Genomic DNA, 15,819 nt, shown 5'->3' on the forward strand with positions numbered 1-15,819 from the left:
TTCCCGCGCACCCCTGCAATCCACGTACCCTGACTAATCGCGTGTGGAACTTCCCGCGCACCCCTGAAATCCACGTACCCGGCCATATCGCGTGTGCAACTTCCCGCGCACCCCGGTATACACGCACACGTTTATTTTTTCTCTCAGCGCGTGTCTGTGTTTGTGGGTACCCCTTTGTACGTCATTTGTCCTGGAGGGCCACAGTATTGGACATTGATCATGTCTGTATATAGGTGCTATTTGTTGGCGCACCTTTTAGCGCACATTTCTTGCAGGCGCAGAGACGCTACCGCCTGCTTTCTTGTGGCGGTCGTGTTTGTGCCTGTTTGTGCCTGTGCGCTGCTTTGAGCGTGCGCTTTTTTGCCCTATTCTATTCCATGAATACGTGTTGTATGCGAGCGTGTGGGCGTTCCGCGCACTTGCCTCCTAAACTTTCCCCGTGCCGCCCACATTCTTCCCCATTCCGAGTGTTGTGCCCCATTTTATTCCCCATTCCGAGTGTCCCGCCCTGTGTTCCGCCTACTTTAGAGCTGTGCGCTGCGCTCGGAGTGATAGCGCAGTGGCCGTGGCGCACGACGTTGGTTGACCTGTGCGCCGGCCTGCGCCGCGCGCTTTTTCAGCGCACGTCCTCTGCTTTTCTTGCGCACGGACTTCCATGAATCGACGTGCGCTGGTTTCCCTGCGCTTTTCGCTAATTTTCGGCGCAGCGCACGTATTGGCCCCTCTGCGCCGGAATTTTCGGCGCACATTTATTCCATGAATCGCCATGCTAATGTTTATTTAATGTTAAATTTAATTTCTCAACATTTGCATTCAACTTGTAGGCAGTATTTTGGGGTATTTTTTAGTGAGCCTGTTGGATATTTTGTGGTATAGTGGTGAGCCTTAGTATAGGGAATTGCCTGGTGGTTGTTTTTACACCTGGGTCACCAATGGTAAGCCAAGACTAGGCTAGTACACTCTAGATCATAATGTCATGTCCCTGTGGTATTTTTACAATACCACATTATGCCCTTTTGGCAATATCTCAGAATACATTTACCATGTAAACAAAATACTGTCATTCATACACAGACCCTAAAAAGGATCCCATTCACAGTGACTAGTTTATCTTGTATTTGACAACATGTGACAAAGTGCATTACCGCCTGTGGTAAAATGAGTTACCATTTGTTTTTTACAGTTACCTGTGTTACCACAGATCAAGACACGTAATAAGCACTCTGAGATAAATTCAACTTTCTCACTTCCGTTCTTTATATAAGATTAAAATGATGCAGTATGTCAAAAAACAAAGCAAATACAGCACAGTGTTCTCTCATAGCATTTTACATCTGTGACTCAAAATGAAAGTAAACATTCAGTTGTTTTCCCCGTGATAAATGAGCTAATGATTTTTAATGAAAGATTCCCTCATGGTAAATAGCTCTTCTCATAACCAGCTACAAATCTTCTCTTTTTGATAAATGCCCACAGTTCTTTTAAAGCTGACCTTGAATGTATCACAAGTCATGGCCATGTGTAAGCTTCTGTCGGTTGAAGCTTGTTGCATAAATATAATTTTCTTTTTTAAACTGTCCACGTTTAAGAATGCAGGCACACCCTTCTATGGTGTGTCTATCAGAAATACTTTACAAAGACCTTCAAAATATAGAAATTGCTCTGTGTAGCACTTAAAAATTAATTAGAAAATGTGCCATGTAACAAATCCATCTAACCAATCATTCATTTAGCTCGCACCTCACTTTACCAGACACTTACCAAGAATGAAAAATGATTTTGTGAGCCCCCGACACAGCAAAGTTTTGGATCTCTCTCTCCACTGGTCGGTGAGGATCGCTCCTCCTCTCCTGGCTCAAAGACTCCACAAAGCTTTTTCTCCAGCCTGCCTGCGAGTGCGATCCACTTCAACCCCGGGACAGTGAGTGCTCGAGATAGCGAGGGCTAGCTTTCAGAGACAATGCATCAGAGAGAGAGGAAAGAGCCTACGATTACAAGCCTTTTTTAACCCTCTGCCTGAGACCGCCCATGACTATATATTTACCTATATAAAATATAAGAATGCCTGTCTTTCTGTCATGGTCATGAAGTCAAGGGCACAGGCATGCAGGGGTCGCATGCACAGGAGACCTGGTGGACACAATCCTGGTGCCTTTGGCGCCAGGCTCATGAACAAAAGTAAACAAGAACATCCATTTAACACCAAAAAGCTTTTATTATGGACATAAGGGAAGAAAACAGAAGAGAGACATTATTGCGGGCATAAATAGGAGCAACATATAAAGACATATAAAGACATTAAAAAGAACAAACAGCATCACAAGAGCTTAGGAAAGTCTTACCAATCATAAGGAGAAGCATAGTCGCAGCTGGACTAGACTAAACCTTATCAGGGACCAGCGAACAAACTAGATCCCATTCGACTTGCCCCTGCCAGAAGTAGCAGGACGGAGAGCTTATCTTCCATAATTCACAGGTAAGCTTTATGGGCCGGCGTATGCTCACAGAAACCGTACTTTGGGGGGAAGAGTTTGAGAGGTACAACAATCACAGATTGGCGCACTCACACACTGTTATCTCCACGGAGGAGCAGTATCACCACGTATCACCGCTCATAGCTTTTCTACTGAGGGAGAGGCCTGAAGGGGGTGATTCAAGTTCAGGAGTTCACCGCGCCCCAACACCTCTGCAGAGACCAGGTGAGCGTACCAGAACACAAAGCCTCTAATACTCTCTGTCTGGGCGTTATGGAAACTTTAGAAACAGATCAGTTAGCCCTCTTACTAGGGTAATTATGGGCTGAAGTACATGCTTCAAGACAGGTAACCAATGCTCTACGGAGAGATCTTATTGTAACTCGAGAAAGAACTGGTGAATTTGCAAGACAAATGCTACAAGCACAAGCAGGACAGGTTCCACTGCCTGGAGTGACCCATTCTTCTCATTCTTCCACACCACATCAATCAACACCGGTTCAGGTGGTTCTTCCAGGAGCAGTGACTCTAACCCCTCACGAATGCTTCATCAGCGACCCAAACAAGTTCGCTGTATTTGTACTCTTGTATTTAGGAGGTAGTGCAGCGGACTGGTCTATACCTTTGGTAAATCAAGATGACACTTTACTCCGGAACTTTGAGAATTTCCAACATGAGATGGAGAAAATGTTTGCCCGTCATACTAAAGGACAAGCTCTAGACAACGAGTTGTTGTCACTCAGACAAGGGAGTCAAGATCTATTAACCTATATTGCAACCTTCAATTGTCTCATAGCCCAGACCAACTGGCTAGAAGAGAAGAGGACTACACTTTTTCACTGAGGGTTACGTGGAGAACTTAAGGATGAGTTAGTGCAACTGGTGAATCCCCCTGAGAGGTCTGCGGACTACATAGACCTGACGGTGCAACTCAAACATAGGTTGCAGAATTGGAAAATGGATCGAGCTGGGATGTTCAGTTTACGTACGACCTCTTGAGAATCAGACTAAACCACATGAACAGTCTGACCCAATGCAAATTGGTAGGTTAGAAAGTCGCCTTACCAAAGCAGAAAGGGAAAAAAAGAAGACAACAGCTTTGATTATATTGTGGACAAGCAGGTCACTTCCTCCGTGACTGCCTGGTAAAACCACCCAAGAAAACAGTTGGGGCAACAGACAAAACTGATGAAGAAGAAGAATAGAACTCGGGAAACGCCAATGCCCGGCAAGTGTAGGGGTCCGCTTGTCGAGCATGAAAAAGGAATCCGTACAGACCTCACATCTAGTCCTTCCAGTGCTTTTGGTTAATCACAAGCAACCATCAAAAATACATGCCTTGGAGGTGTATGATGATTGTGGAGCTGTGGGTAACTACATTTACCAAGATTTGGCTCTCAGAATAGGCCTTCCTATCAGACAGAAGCAGAAAAAGGAGAATGTCACTGCTGTGGATGGTTCTCAGCTATCATCCGGCCCGGTGACACAATACACTGAGAAAGTCAAGCTTCTGTGTCAGGACGGTGTCATGATCTCTGCTTCCAAAAGATCAGGACTTGCCCGACTCCCTTGGAAGCAGACCCATAACCCCGGTTCCGAGTGCCAGCCAGTCCCAATTGGGACCTTTTGGACCCTGTCCTGGCGCCAGTGGCACCAGGCTCATAAAGATGCCCAGTCCCAGCGCTGGAAGCGCCGGGCTCATAATGCTTGGGTGGACTTACCTGCAGCAGACCATGCTGCTCACTTACCTGCCAGTTGAACCCCTGATCCTCTTCTGTTTGGGACTACTTTTCCTGTTGGGTGGGGCAGGAGCCACTCCCTAGGTTCAGAACACTGGAACTCTTCTGGAAAGCAGGAACTCTTTTCTTACCTAGGCGTGGCTGTGGAAGGAGACACCTAAGCACTACAGGAGGCTATTTAAACCACACCCGATGGATGAATCTTGCTTTGCGTTATTCTGCATTCTCTGCAGCAGAACGCTCATCGTGTCTTCTGCTTCTGATCCTGGGCCTAAGGGAACAAAGGCTTACCATCCTGGAATCCAGTATTCAGCAGCACCTGTAAAGACAAAGAAAGAACAGGTTAGCATTACGGTCTTCAGTGGCAGCGCATCTCTTACCTGGTCCATCGGCTGTCACCAACACCTCGCGCTGCATTCCGGCATCTGAAAGACAAAAGCTTACCAGCTCTTTGCACGCTCCGGAGGCCTTCGGCGCTGCATCCCGCATCTGAAAGACAAAAGAAGGTGCGTTTAAAGACATTGGGCAACTTTATTACTCACGTGCCATTACTCCTTCCCACGCCGAATCCAGTGGGTATTCCAGCACCCTTCAGCTTCTCTAAAGCTCCGAACTTGTACCTGCAAGATAAAAGGAACAGTTAGTGCGCATCGTGAAGCAGGCTACAAGCGCTTACTTATGTGCTTCCAGGCGCTTCTATTCCTCACGCGGGTTCGATTCTCAACTCTCATCAGCCCGCCATCCGCCATCCCCGGAACCCTGCAAAACAAGAGATATCATTACAAAAGACTTTTAAGACATTTGAAGTGCCCAGAACTTATCGTTCGTGCAGTTAACGACGGACAGCAGTCCTCTGAGGTCAAGAGGCCTGCACCCTTATCCAGTGAAGAAACTGGTTACGGCACCCTGCCCTGAGGCAGATGGAGAGCTCGGCGTTCACTTACCTAAGGTGAGGGTGTTAACCTTTGGGGTTCTACAGGAGAAGAGAAAGGGAAGAGGAGAGAGGCACCCAATAACCCCAGTTCATTAATCCCATATTTTCTATCTGCAGACATCTTACTCTTCAAGTCAGACATACAGTGCACAGAGGTCCAGCCCAAAGAGCCAACCGTGTGTTACACATCACCTTTGAAGATACGGCATTCACCCAGTCAAGACCGGCGCCTCTGCGGGAATCAGGTGAGCGTTACAGAATGCAAAGCCTATCGCAAAACTCCCACCCAGGCGCTATGGAAACCTCGGATACCGACCAGCTAGCCCAGTTACTTGGGGAACTAAGAGCAGAAGTGCATGCAGCCCGTCAGGAAACGAATGCTCTAAGAAGGGAACTGATTATTTCCAAGGAGCGAACAGACGATCTCGCTAGACAATTGCTACAGTCACAAGCCGGACAAACTCCGTTACCCGCATCAGGGGCAAATCTTCCTTCAACATCCTCTACAAACCCAGTGCAGATCAACCTACCTAGGAATGTACCTCTGGCTCCGCCCGAACGATTTTCTGGTGACCCAAAGAGGTTTGCAGTATTTATTAATCAGTGCCGGTTGCACTTCTTATGCCGGCCAGCAGCCTTTCCAACTGATCAAGCTAAGGTAGCTTTCGTGCTTTCGTACCTTAGTGGCAATGCTGCAGACTGGTCGATCCCTCTAGTTAATCAAGATGATCCAGTTCTCCATGATTTTCAAGCTTTTCAGCTCAGTATGGAAAAACTGTTTGCAAGACATTCACAGGGGCAGGCCTTGGACAATGAGCTCCTTTCATTGCGACAGGGTAATCAAGATCTTTTGGCTTATATTGCGTCTTTCAACAGACTGATAGTGGAAACTCGATGGCCTGAGGACAAAAGGATTATGCTGTTTTATAGAGGTCTGCGTGGAGAGCTCAAAGATGTGTTAGCCCAAGTAGTGAATCCCCCGCAAGACTGTTCGGACTATATTGACTTAGTCGTTCAAATTGACCACTGACTGCAGAACAGGAAGGCCGATCGTTCCAAGTTTGATGCTCGAGTATTTTCCAAACCACCAACTCCTACCAAAGGAGTAGACTCCGGGGAACCCATGCAAATAGGGGGCCTGAAAGGACCACTAACACAAAAGGAGCGGGAAAGGAGAAAACAGCTGCAATTATGCCTCTATTGCGGAAACTCGGGGCACTTTCTTCGAGACTGTCCGGTGAAACCAGCCAAGAAGGCAATAGGAGCTGGGAAACGACCTCGCCCGACAAGAATAGAGGTCCTCTTGCCGAGCGTTAAAACCAGTTCCGTGACCTCGCATTTCGTGATACCTATGGTCCTCATTAGCCCTGAACATCCGGATCGATTACATGCGATTGAAGCTTACGTCGACAGCGGTGCCATCGGCAATTATGTGGATCATGAAATGGTTTTGAGGATGAATCTGACTCTTTGTCCAAAGGCTGTAAAGGACGTCATTACTACGGTGGATGGTACGGAGATAGCCTCCGGACCAGTAACGCATACCACCCAAGAAGTGACGCTAGTAAGTCAAGATGGACACCATGAGAAGATCGTGTTCGATGTGATCAAGGCCCCTCAGTTCCAGATTATTCTAGGAATTCCTTGGTTAGAGAAGCACAATCCTCAGATCGATTGGCGAGCAAGAACGGTTCAGTTTCCAGAATGTGTCTCTACTTGTCACCCTCGACCTGGTGTTGCACTGGCAGCAATTTCCTCGGAGGCTCCTCAGTTACCTCCTGAATACCTAGAATTCCAAGATGTTTTCCGGAAGGATCAGGCTAACTCTCTACCTCCTCATAGGTCTTATGACTGCCAGATAGACCTGATACCTGGATCTACTCCTCCTTGTAGTAGAATTTATGCCCTCACCGAGCCTGAGAATCTTCACCTCCGACAATACCTGGATCAATACCTAGCGAATGGGTTTATTCGTCCTTCCAAGTCCCCTGCTTCCTCAGCTTTGTTCTTCGTTCCAAAAAAAGAAGGGGACCTTAGAACTTGTATAGATTATCGCGCCCTGAACCAGATCACCGTTAAGAATAGATATCCGTTACCTTTGATCCCTGAACTCCTGGACCAAGTCAGAAAAGCATGCATATATACAAAGATGGATCTTAGAGGAGCCTACCACTTGGTACGAGTAAAAGAGGGCGATGAATGGAAGACGGCCTTCCGCACCAAGTATGGGCTATTTGAATATCAGGTCATGCCCTTCGGACTTTGCAATGCCCCGGCCGCCTTTCAATATTTTATGAACTATGTCCTCAGAGAGCTCATAGATGTGTGTGTTGTTGTTTACATTGACGACATCCTCGTTTATTCTTCATCGGAAACTGAACATCGGAAACACGTGAAAATGGTCCTCGAGAGATTGCGTCAACACAAACTTTTCGCTAAGTTGGAAAAATGTGTTTTCAACGTGACTGAAGTTGAATTCTTGGGATTCATATTATCACCTAGTGAGTGCGTATGGATTCAAAGAAGGTCGATGCAATTCTCAAATGGCCATCGCCATCCTCCGTAAAAGGTGTTCAAAGCATGTTAGGCTTCGCTAACCTTTACCGCAGGTTTATCCCCGAATTCTCTCGAATAGTCCAGCCCATCACCGCCTTGTTAAAGAAAAACAAACGTTTTGAATGGTCTACCGAGGCGGAACAAGCTTTCCAGAATTTGAAGACTAGATTTATCTCTGCACCGATCTTAAAACATCCTCACCCAGAACTCCCCTACATCGTTGAAACTGATGTTTCGAGCCTTGCCATGGGGGCAGTTCTATCACAAAAGGACCCAGTAACCAATCAGTTGCATCCCGTGGCATTTTGGTCCCGCAAATTCTCGCCTCCTGAAATCAATTACACTATTACTGATAAGGAACTTCTAGCTATCAAGTCCGCCTTTAAGGCTTGGCGGCATTATCTTTTGGGGGCCCGACACACCGTTACTGTGATTACAGATCACCGAAACCTGCAATATTTGAAAACCGCAAAAGCTCAATCCTCTAGGCAACTCCGTTGGGTACTATTCTTTGCCGAGTTTGACTTCATAATTACCTATCGACCTGGTACAAAAAACGGTAAAGCTGATGCCCTTTCTCGGATGGGAGTGGAAGAACATTTGATCTAATTCTAAACCTGTACCTATCATTCCCGAACAAAGAATTCTAGGTGTAATCGCCACACAATCCATAGAGGAAGTTAAGGATAAAGCCAGGCTACTGGTAACTCCAGCAGACATACAGAATTGGCATCCACAGGGAAAGGACTTTACGGTGAAGGACAACCTATTATATTTCCAAGAACGGTTATACCTGCCCAGCACAGATTTACAGAAAAAGGTAATCTCTTGTTATCACGACTCTTTAATGGAAGGACATCCCGGTATGACCAAGACCTCGGAAAAGATCAAGCGCTACTTCTGGTGGCCGTCTTGGAAAAAAGATAGCAGAGACTTTATAATGTCCTGTGGAGTATGCGCCCAAAACAAGAGTCAAAAGGAAAAACCAGCCGGCCTCTTACGCCCTATTGACATCCCGCCTCGCCCTTGGCATACGCTTTCTATGGACTTCATCACCGATCTACCTCCATGATCCGGATACAATACGATCCTAGTAATCGTGGACCTATTCTCCAAGATGGCGCATTTCATTCCACTCAAAGGCTTACCAACAGCAGCAACTCTGGCCCGAGAATTTCTCGAAAACATCGTCCGACTGCACGGTTTTCCTTCAGTTCTAATTTTGGATCGAGGTAGTCAATTTATTTCTCATTTTTGGCGAAGTTGCTGTCGGTCGGCTCAAATTGATGTGAGACTTTCGACCAGCCACCACCCTCAAACCGACGGACAAACCGAGAGGACCAATCAAACTCTGGAACAGTATTTGCGCTGCATGCTACAACAAACTGAAAAAACTTGGAAAGATATCCTTTGGATAGCCGAATATGCCTACAATAACTCTGTCCACTCGGGAACTGGGAAGACCCTGTTTTTTCTTTTATACGGTAGTCACCCTCGAACCTCGGAGTTGGATCCACTCCAAGATCTTGGAACACCAGCAGTAGACCACCTGCATTCTACAATCACCCAAGCCTTTAAGGAAGCCGTTTCTCACCTTCAAAGGGCTAAAGAACAATACAAGGAAGGAGCAGACCAACATCGGAAGGAAGCCCCCCAATATCAAGTAGGAGATCAAGTCTGGTTATCCACCAAATATCTACCTCTAAAAGGACCACGTACATTCAACCCAAGATACCTTGGTCCCTATTCCATCACTACCATAGTAAATCCAGTAGCGGTCAAGTTGGACTTGCCCCCTCACATGAAGATACATCCGGTCTTCCACGTCTCTCTATTAAAACCCGTGCAACCTCAAACCCGACTAACTACATCTCCAAAACCTATTCTAGTTGATGGAGAACTCGAGTTTGAAGTCAAAAGCATCCTGGATTCCAAGATCTCCAAATCTAAACTATTTTACCTGATTGACTGGAAAGGCTACGGTCCCCAAGAAAGATCCTGGGAACCTGCAGAATATGTCCACACGCCTCGTCTAATCAAAAGATTTCATCGAACATTTCCTAACAAGCCCAAACCCCCGGAGAAGCCCGGTTTGGGAGGGGCCTTGAGGGGGGGTGCTGTCATGATCTCTGCTTCTAAAAGATCAGGACTTGCCCGACTCCCTTGGAAGCAGACCCATAACCCCGGTTCCGAGTGCCAGCCAGTCCCAATTGGGACCTTTTGGACCCTGTCCTGGCGCCAGTGGCACCAGGCTCATAAAGATGCCCAGTCCCAGCGCTGGAAGCGCCGGGCTCATAATGCTTGGGTGGACTTACCTGCAGCAGACCATGCTGCTTACTTACCTGCCAGTTGAACCCCTGATCCTCTTCTGTTTGGGACTACTTTTCCTGTTGGGTGGGGCAGGAGCCACTCCCTAGGTTCAGAACACTGGAACTCTTCTGGAAAGCAGGAACTCTTTTCTTACCTAGGCGTGGCTGTGGAAGGAGACACCTAAGCACTACAGGAGGCTATTTAAACCACACCCGATGGATGAATCTTGCTTTGCGTTATTCTGCATTCTCTGCAGCAGAACGCTCATCGTGTCTTCTGCTTCTGATCCTGGGCCTAAGGGAACAAAGGCTTACCATCCTGGAATCCAGTCTTCAGCAGCACCTGTAAAGACAAAGAAAGAACAGGTTAGCACTACGGTCTTCAGTGGCAGCGCATCTCTTACCTGGTCCATCGGCTGTCACCAACGCCTCGCGCTGCATTCCGGCATCTGAAAGGCAAAAGCTTACCAGCTCTTCGCACGCTCCGGAGGCCTTCGGCGCTGCATCCCGCATCTGAAAGACAAAAGAAGGTGCGTTTAAAGACATTGGGCAACTTTATTACTCACGTGCCATTACTCCTTCCCACGCCGAATCCAGTGGGTATTCCAGCACCCTTCAACTTCTCTAAAGCTCCGAACTTGTACCTGCAAGATAAAAGGAACAGTTAGTGCGCATCGTGAAGCAGGCTACAAGCGCTTACTAATGTGCTTCCAGGCGCTTCTATTCCTCACGCGGGTTCGATTCTCAACTCTCATCAGCCCGCCATCCGCCATCCCCGGAACCCTGCAAAACAAGAGATATCATTACAAAAGACTTTTAAGACATTTGAAGTGCCCAGAACTTACCGTTCGTGCAGTTAACGACGGACAGCAGTCCTCTGAGGTCAAGAGGCCTGCACCCTTATCCAGTGAAGAAACTGGTTACGGCACCCTGCCCCGAGGCAGATGGAGAGCTCGGCGTTCACTTACCTAAGGTGAGGGTGTTAACCTTTGGGGTTCTACAGGGGAAGAGAAAGGGAAGAGGAGAGAGGCACCCAATAACGCCAGTTCATTAATCCCATATTTTCTATCTGCAGACATCTTACTCTTCGAGTCAGACATACAGTGCACAGAGGTCCAGCCCAAAGAGCCAACCGTGTGTTACACATCACCTTTGAAGATACGGCATTCACCCAGTCAAGACCGGCGCCTCTGCGGGAATCAGGTGAGCGTTACAGACGGGCATCAAGAGGACATTGCTTTCGATCTCATCAGTGTCCTCAGTCCCAGATGATATTGGGAATGCCCTGGCTGGAGACCCACAATCCTAGGACCGACTGGAAATAAACGATTCCTGACATTTCCTCATGATTGTGCCGACACATGTTACAAAAAAGATGACACCAATCTGAAACCGAAGAAAGGAATCGTGTTGGGCCTCATCAGCTCCTTACCGCTTGAATACCAATATTACCAGGATTTCTTCAAAAAAGAGCAAACCAACGTTCTGCCCCTGCACAGACCCTACGATTGTCAAATAGATCGTGTACCCGGAGCCTAGATCCATTGCAGCAAATTTACGCTCTGACAGAACAGTAAAACCAGCATCTTAGAGCTTACCTGAATCATTACCTGGCAAACTGTTTAATTCGCCCGTCAAAGTCACCTGCCTCCTCGCCCTTATTCTTCATGCCTAAAAAGGAGGGGAATTTAAGAACTTGCATCGACTATAGAGCCTCAATCAGATCACAGTAAAAAAATTGATATCATTTACCACTTATACCAGAGCTCCTGGACCAAGTGAAACATGCTCAAATCTACACAAAACTGGATTTAAGAGGAGCATACCATCTTGTAAGAGTAAAAAAGGGAAACGAGTTGAAAATGGTCTTCTGCATGAAGTACGGCCTCTTTGAATACCAGGTCATGCCCTTTGGGCTATGCAATGCCCCCGCGGCGTTCCAATTCTTTATGAATGATGTACTCCGTGAACTACTGGATGTTTGCGCTCTTGTTTACATTGATGACATTCTTATCTACTCAAATTCCATGGAAGAACATGTAGGCCATGTCCGGGCAGTCTTAGAGAAGCTTTGACAACACCAATTGTATGCCAAGTTAGAAAAAAATGTTTTCCATGTAACCGAGGTTGACTTTCTCGGTTTTATGCTCACACCACAAGGCATACATATGGATACACGAAAGGTGGATGCAATCCACCAATGGCCCTAACCAACATCCACGAAAGGAGTGCAAAGCGTGCTCAGGTTCGCCACCTTTTACCCTCGATTTATAGCTGGGTTTTAACAAATTGTACATCCAATTACCTCCTTGTTAAAGAAAAATCAAAAGTTTCATTGGTCGACAGAAGCTGAAGAAGCCTTCCAGAAGTTGAAACTAGCATTCACTACAGCATCAGTCCTTCGACACCCACGACTAGACCTACATTACATAGTTGAGACAAAATATTCAAAAATAGCTATGGGAGCAATATTGTCACAACGAGACTCGGAAACAGGACAACTACACCCCGTTGCATTCTGGTCCCGCAAATTTTCAGCCCCCTAGTTGAACTACCCAATCACAGATAAGGAATTACTGCTGATTAAAGCAGCATTCAAGGCCTGGAGACATTACCTTATTGGGGGGAGACATACGGTCACTGTCATCACGGACCACTGTAACTTGCAATACTTGAAAACCGCCAAAGCACAATCTTCGCATCAACTTCGTTGAGCTCTCTTTTTCACAGAATACGATTTTATGATCACTTATAGACCTGGAGTACGCAATGGGAAAGCAGATGCTCTATCATGCATGAGTGAAGAAAAAGAGGCTTTTACAGCATCCGACCCAGAGGCCATAATTCCTGAGGAAAGGATTCAAACCAGAATAGCTGCCACCACGTGCGTGGATGACCAAAGAACCAGTTTAAATTCCCTGATGGATCAATCAACACAACAGGAATGGCTGTTAAAAGGTGACCAGTACACCATTGAAGACAATCTGACGTATTTCCTAAGGACGATTATATGTCCAAGACCAAGAACTGCAAAAGCAAATCCTCACAAATTACCACGATTCATTACTGGAAGGACACCCAGGAATAGCAGAAACTCAGGCTAAGGTAAAACAAAACTACTGATGGCCAACCTGGCGAAAAGACATTGCCCAATTTAATGAAACCTGCGGTGTATGTGCACAACACACTTCTCAGAAACAGAACCCCGCTGGCTTACTAAATCCCCTAACAGTACCGCCAGCACCTTGGCATACCCTGCCGATGGACTTCATCACAGAACTTCCACCCTGCAATGGATACAACACCATATTATTCGTCGTGGATTTATTCTGCAAAATGGCCCATTTCATCCCTCTGAAGGGACTCCCAACTGCGTCAACTCTTGCTTCTGTGTACCTAGAGCAAATTGTTTGATTGCATGGATTTCCATCAATATTAGTATCTGATTGCGGAACTCAATTTGTTGCTGCCTTTTGGAGAAAGTGTTGTACGATTGCCAAAATCGATCTCCGGTTGTCCACAAGCCATCACCTTCAAACTGATGGGCAAACTGAACAAACCAACCAAACTTTGGAGCAATATCTCAGGTGTATGTTGCAACAGTCTGAGGATTCTTGGAAAAATATACTCTGGATAGCTGAGTATGCAAACAACAAATCAGTTCACACAAGCACAGGACAAACTCCATTCTACACTGTGCACGGAAGACATCCGAGGACATCAGTATTTGATCCATCCGATACCCTGGAAATGCCAGCCATAAAAAACATACATAAAACCATCACTCAGGTTATTAAGGAGGCGACAGAGCTAAGGAAAGACAAAAACGTTTTGCTGATCGACATCGGAAGGAATCTCCCGCCTACCAGATTGGAGAAAAGGTGTGGTTAGCCTCCAAATATATTCCCCTGAAGGGGCCAAGAGCTTTTGGCCCAGGATACCTGGGCCCCAATACTATAAAGTCCATGATCAATCCTATCGCCATGGAATTGGAGTTACCATCTCCCATGAAACTTTACCCCGTATTTAATGCCTCTCTCCTCAAACCCATGAAATCCAATACACATCTTAGTTCTCCGCCAGAGCCCAAAGTAATAGATGGAGAACCAGAATTTGAAGTCAATTCCATCCTGGGCTCCAAGGTGGTTTGATCAAAATTGTATTACCTAATTGACTGGAAACGTTACAGTTCTCAAGACCGAACTTCGGAACCCAGTGAACACGTCCATGCTCCGCGTTTAATCAGACAGTTCCATCGCAATAATCCCACCAAACCAGGACCAGCAGGATAACCACCCTTGAGAGGGGCCTTGCAGGTGAGTGCTGTCATGGTCATGAAGTCAGGGGCACAGGCATGCAGGGATTGCATGCACAGGAGACCTGGGTGGACACTGTCCTGGCACCTTTGGTACCAGGCTCATGAACAAAAGTAATCAAGAACATCCATTTAAAACCAAAAAGCTTTTATTATGGACATACCACTTCAGATGCATTAACCTGAACATTCCATCCATTAAGCAGGATGCATTAACCTTGAACATTCCATCCATTAAGCAGCCCCAAGTGTATTCTTGGGTGTGGCTGCTAATGGATTGCCTTTGCACGTGCTCACTCTCTAGGAGTGGCAGAGTGTGGCTGGTAAGCCAGCCCTAATGGGCGTGCCCACGATCTCAGCTAAATAAGCTGCCCCGATCTTCAAGACAGACGCTTTGCGTTAATCTGCACTTGCAAGCTGCGTAACGCCCACCGTCGCCTGAGGTCAGACTTATCTTTGAAGATCCTGCTTCCTGGACATCCTGCTTCCTGCCAGAATTCGTACCAACTGGGGGAAGTTGTTCTTACCTGTACATCTCTTCGGCGAAACAAGCATTCATCTTTACACTTTCCGGAACGCCGATATCTTCATCTTGGCACCGCAGCATGACACGCTCCATCGTCGACAGCAGCGCCTGCAAGGAAAAACAGAAGACAAGGTGAGACGTCAAAAAAACAGTCAGTTTAAGGTAGCACTCCGCCATACTTCGTGCTTTTCCTTAAACCATCACTTACCTGCTGTCGAACATTGCGGTAGCATCCATCTTCCATCCGCCCAGTCTCACGTCTCACAGCTGCATTGAGGCCGCATTTCCATCTAAGGGAAGAAAACAGAAGAGAGACATTATTGCGGGCATATATAGGAGCAACTTATAAAGACATTAAACAGAACGAACAGCATCACAAGAGCTCAAGAAAGACTAACCAATCATAGGGAGAAGCATAGTCCCAGCTGGACTGGACTAATCCTCATCAGCGATCAGTGAAGGAACTAGATCCTATTTGACGCGCCCTTGCCAGAAGTAGCAGGACGGAGAGCTTATCTTCCAAAATTCACAGGTGAGTTTTATGGGCCATCGTATGTTCACAGAAACCGTACTTTGGGGTGAAGGGTTCGAGAGGTACAATAATCACAGATTGGTGAACTCATACACTGTTATCTCCATGCAGGAGCAGTATCACCACCTACCACCGCTCACAGCTTTTCTACTGAGGGAGAGGACTGAAGGGGGTGATTCAAGTTCAAGGAGGGCTGCAACCGTGCCCCAACGCCTCCGCAGAGACCAGGTGAGCGTAACACTTTCTATGTGATGTCATGTGTCCATCAACAATCACCTCCCTTTAACAATCAGCCAACTCTCTAAAAGTTTTCACAGAAACACAGGATTAGCCTGGCTTTCAGAAAGCCAGCAAACAGATGAAAGTGTTACATTTCTCCATCCCGGCTTTCCTGTTCTCAAAAATAAACAATGGGCCTACTTTGGATACATCAC

Source organism: Ambystoma mexicanum, chromosome 1p (genome assembly GCF_040938575.1).
Source record: "Ambystoma mexicanum isolate Mex_15411 chromosome 1p, UKY_AmexF1_1, whole genome shotgun sequence".
Lineage (NCBI taxonomy): Eukaryota > Metazoa > Chordata > Amphibia > Caudata > Ambystomatidae > Ambystoma > Ambystoma mexicanum.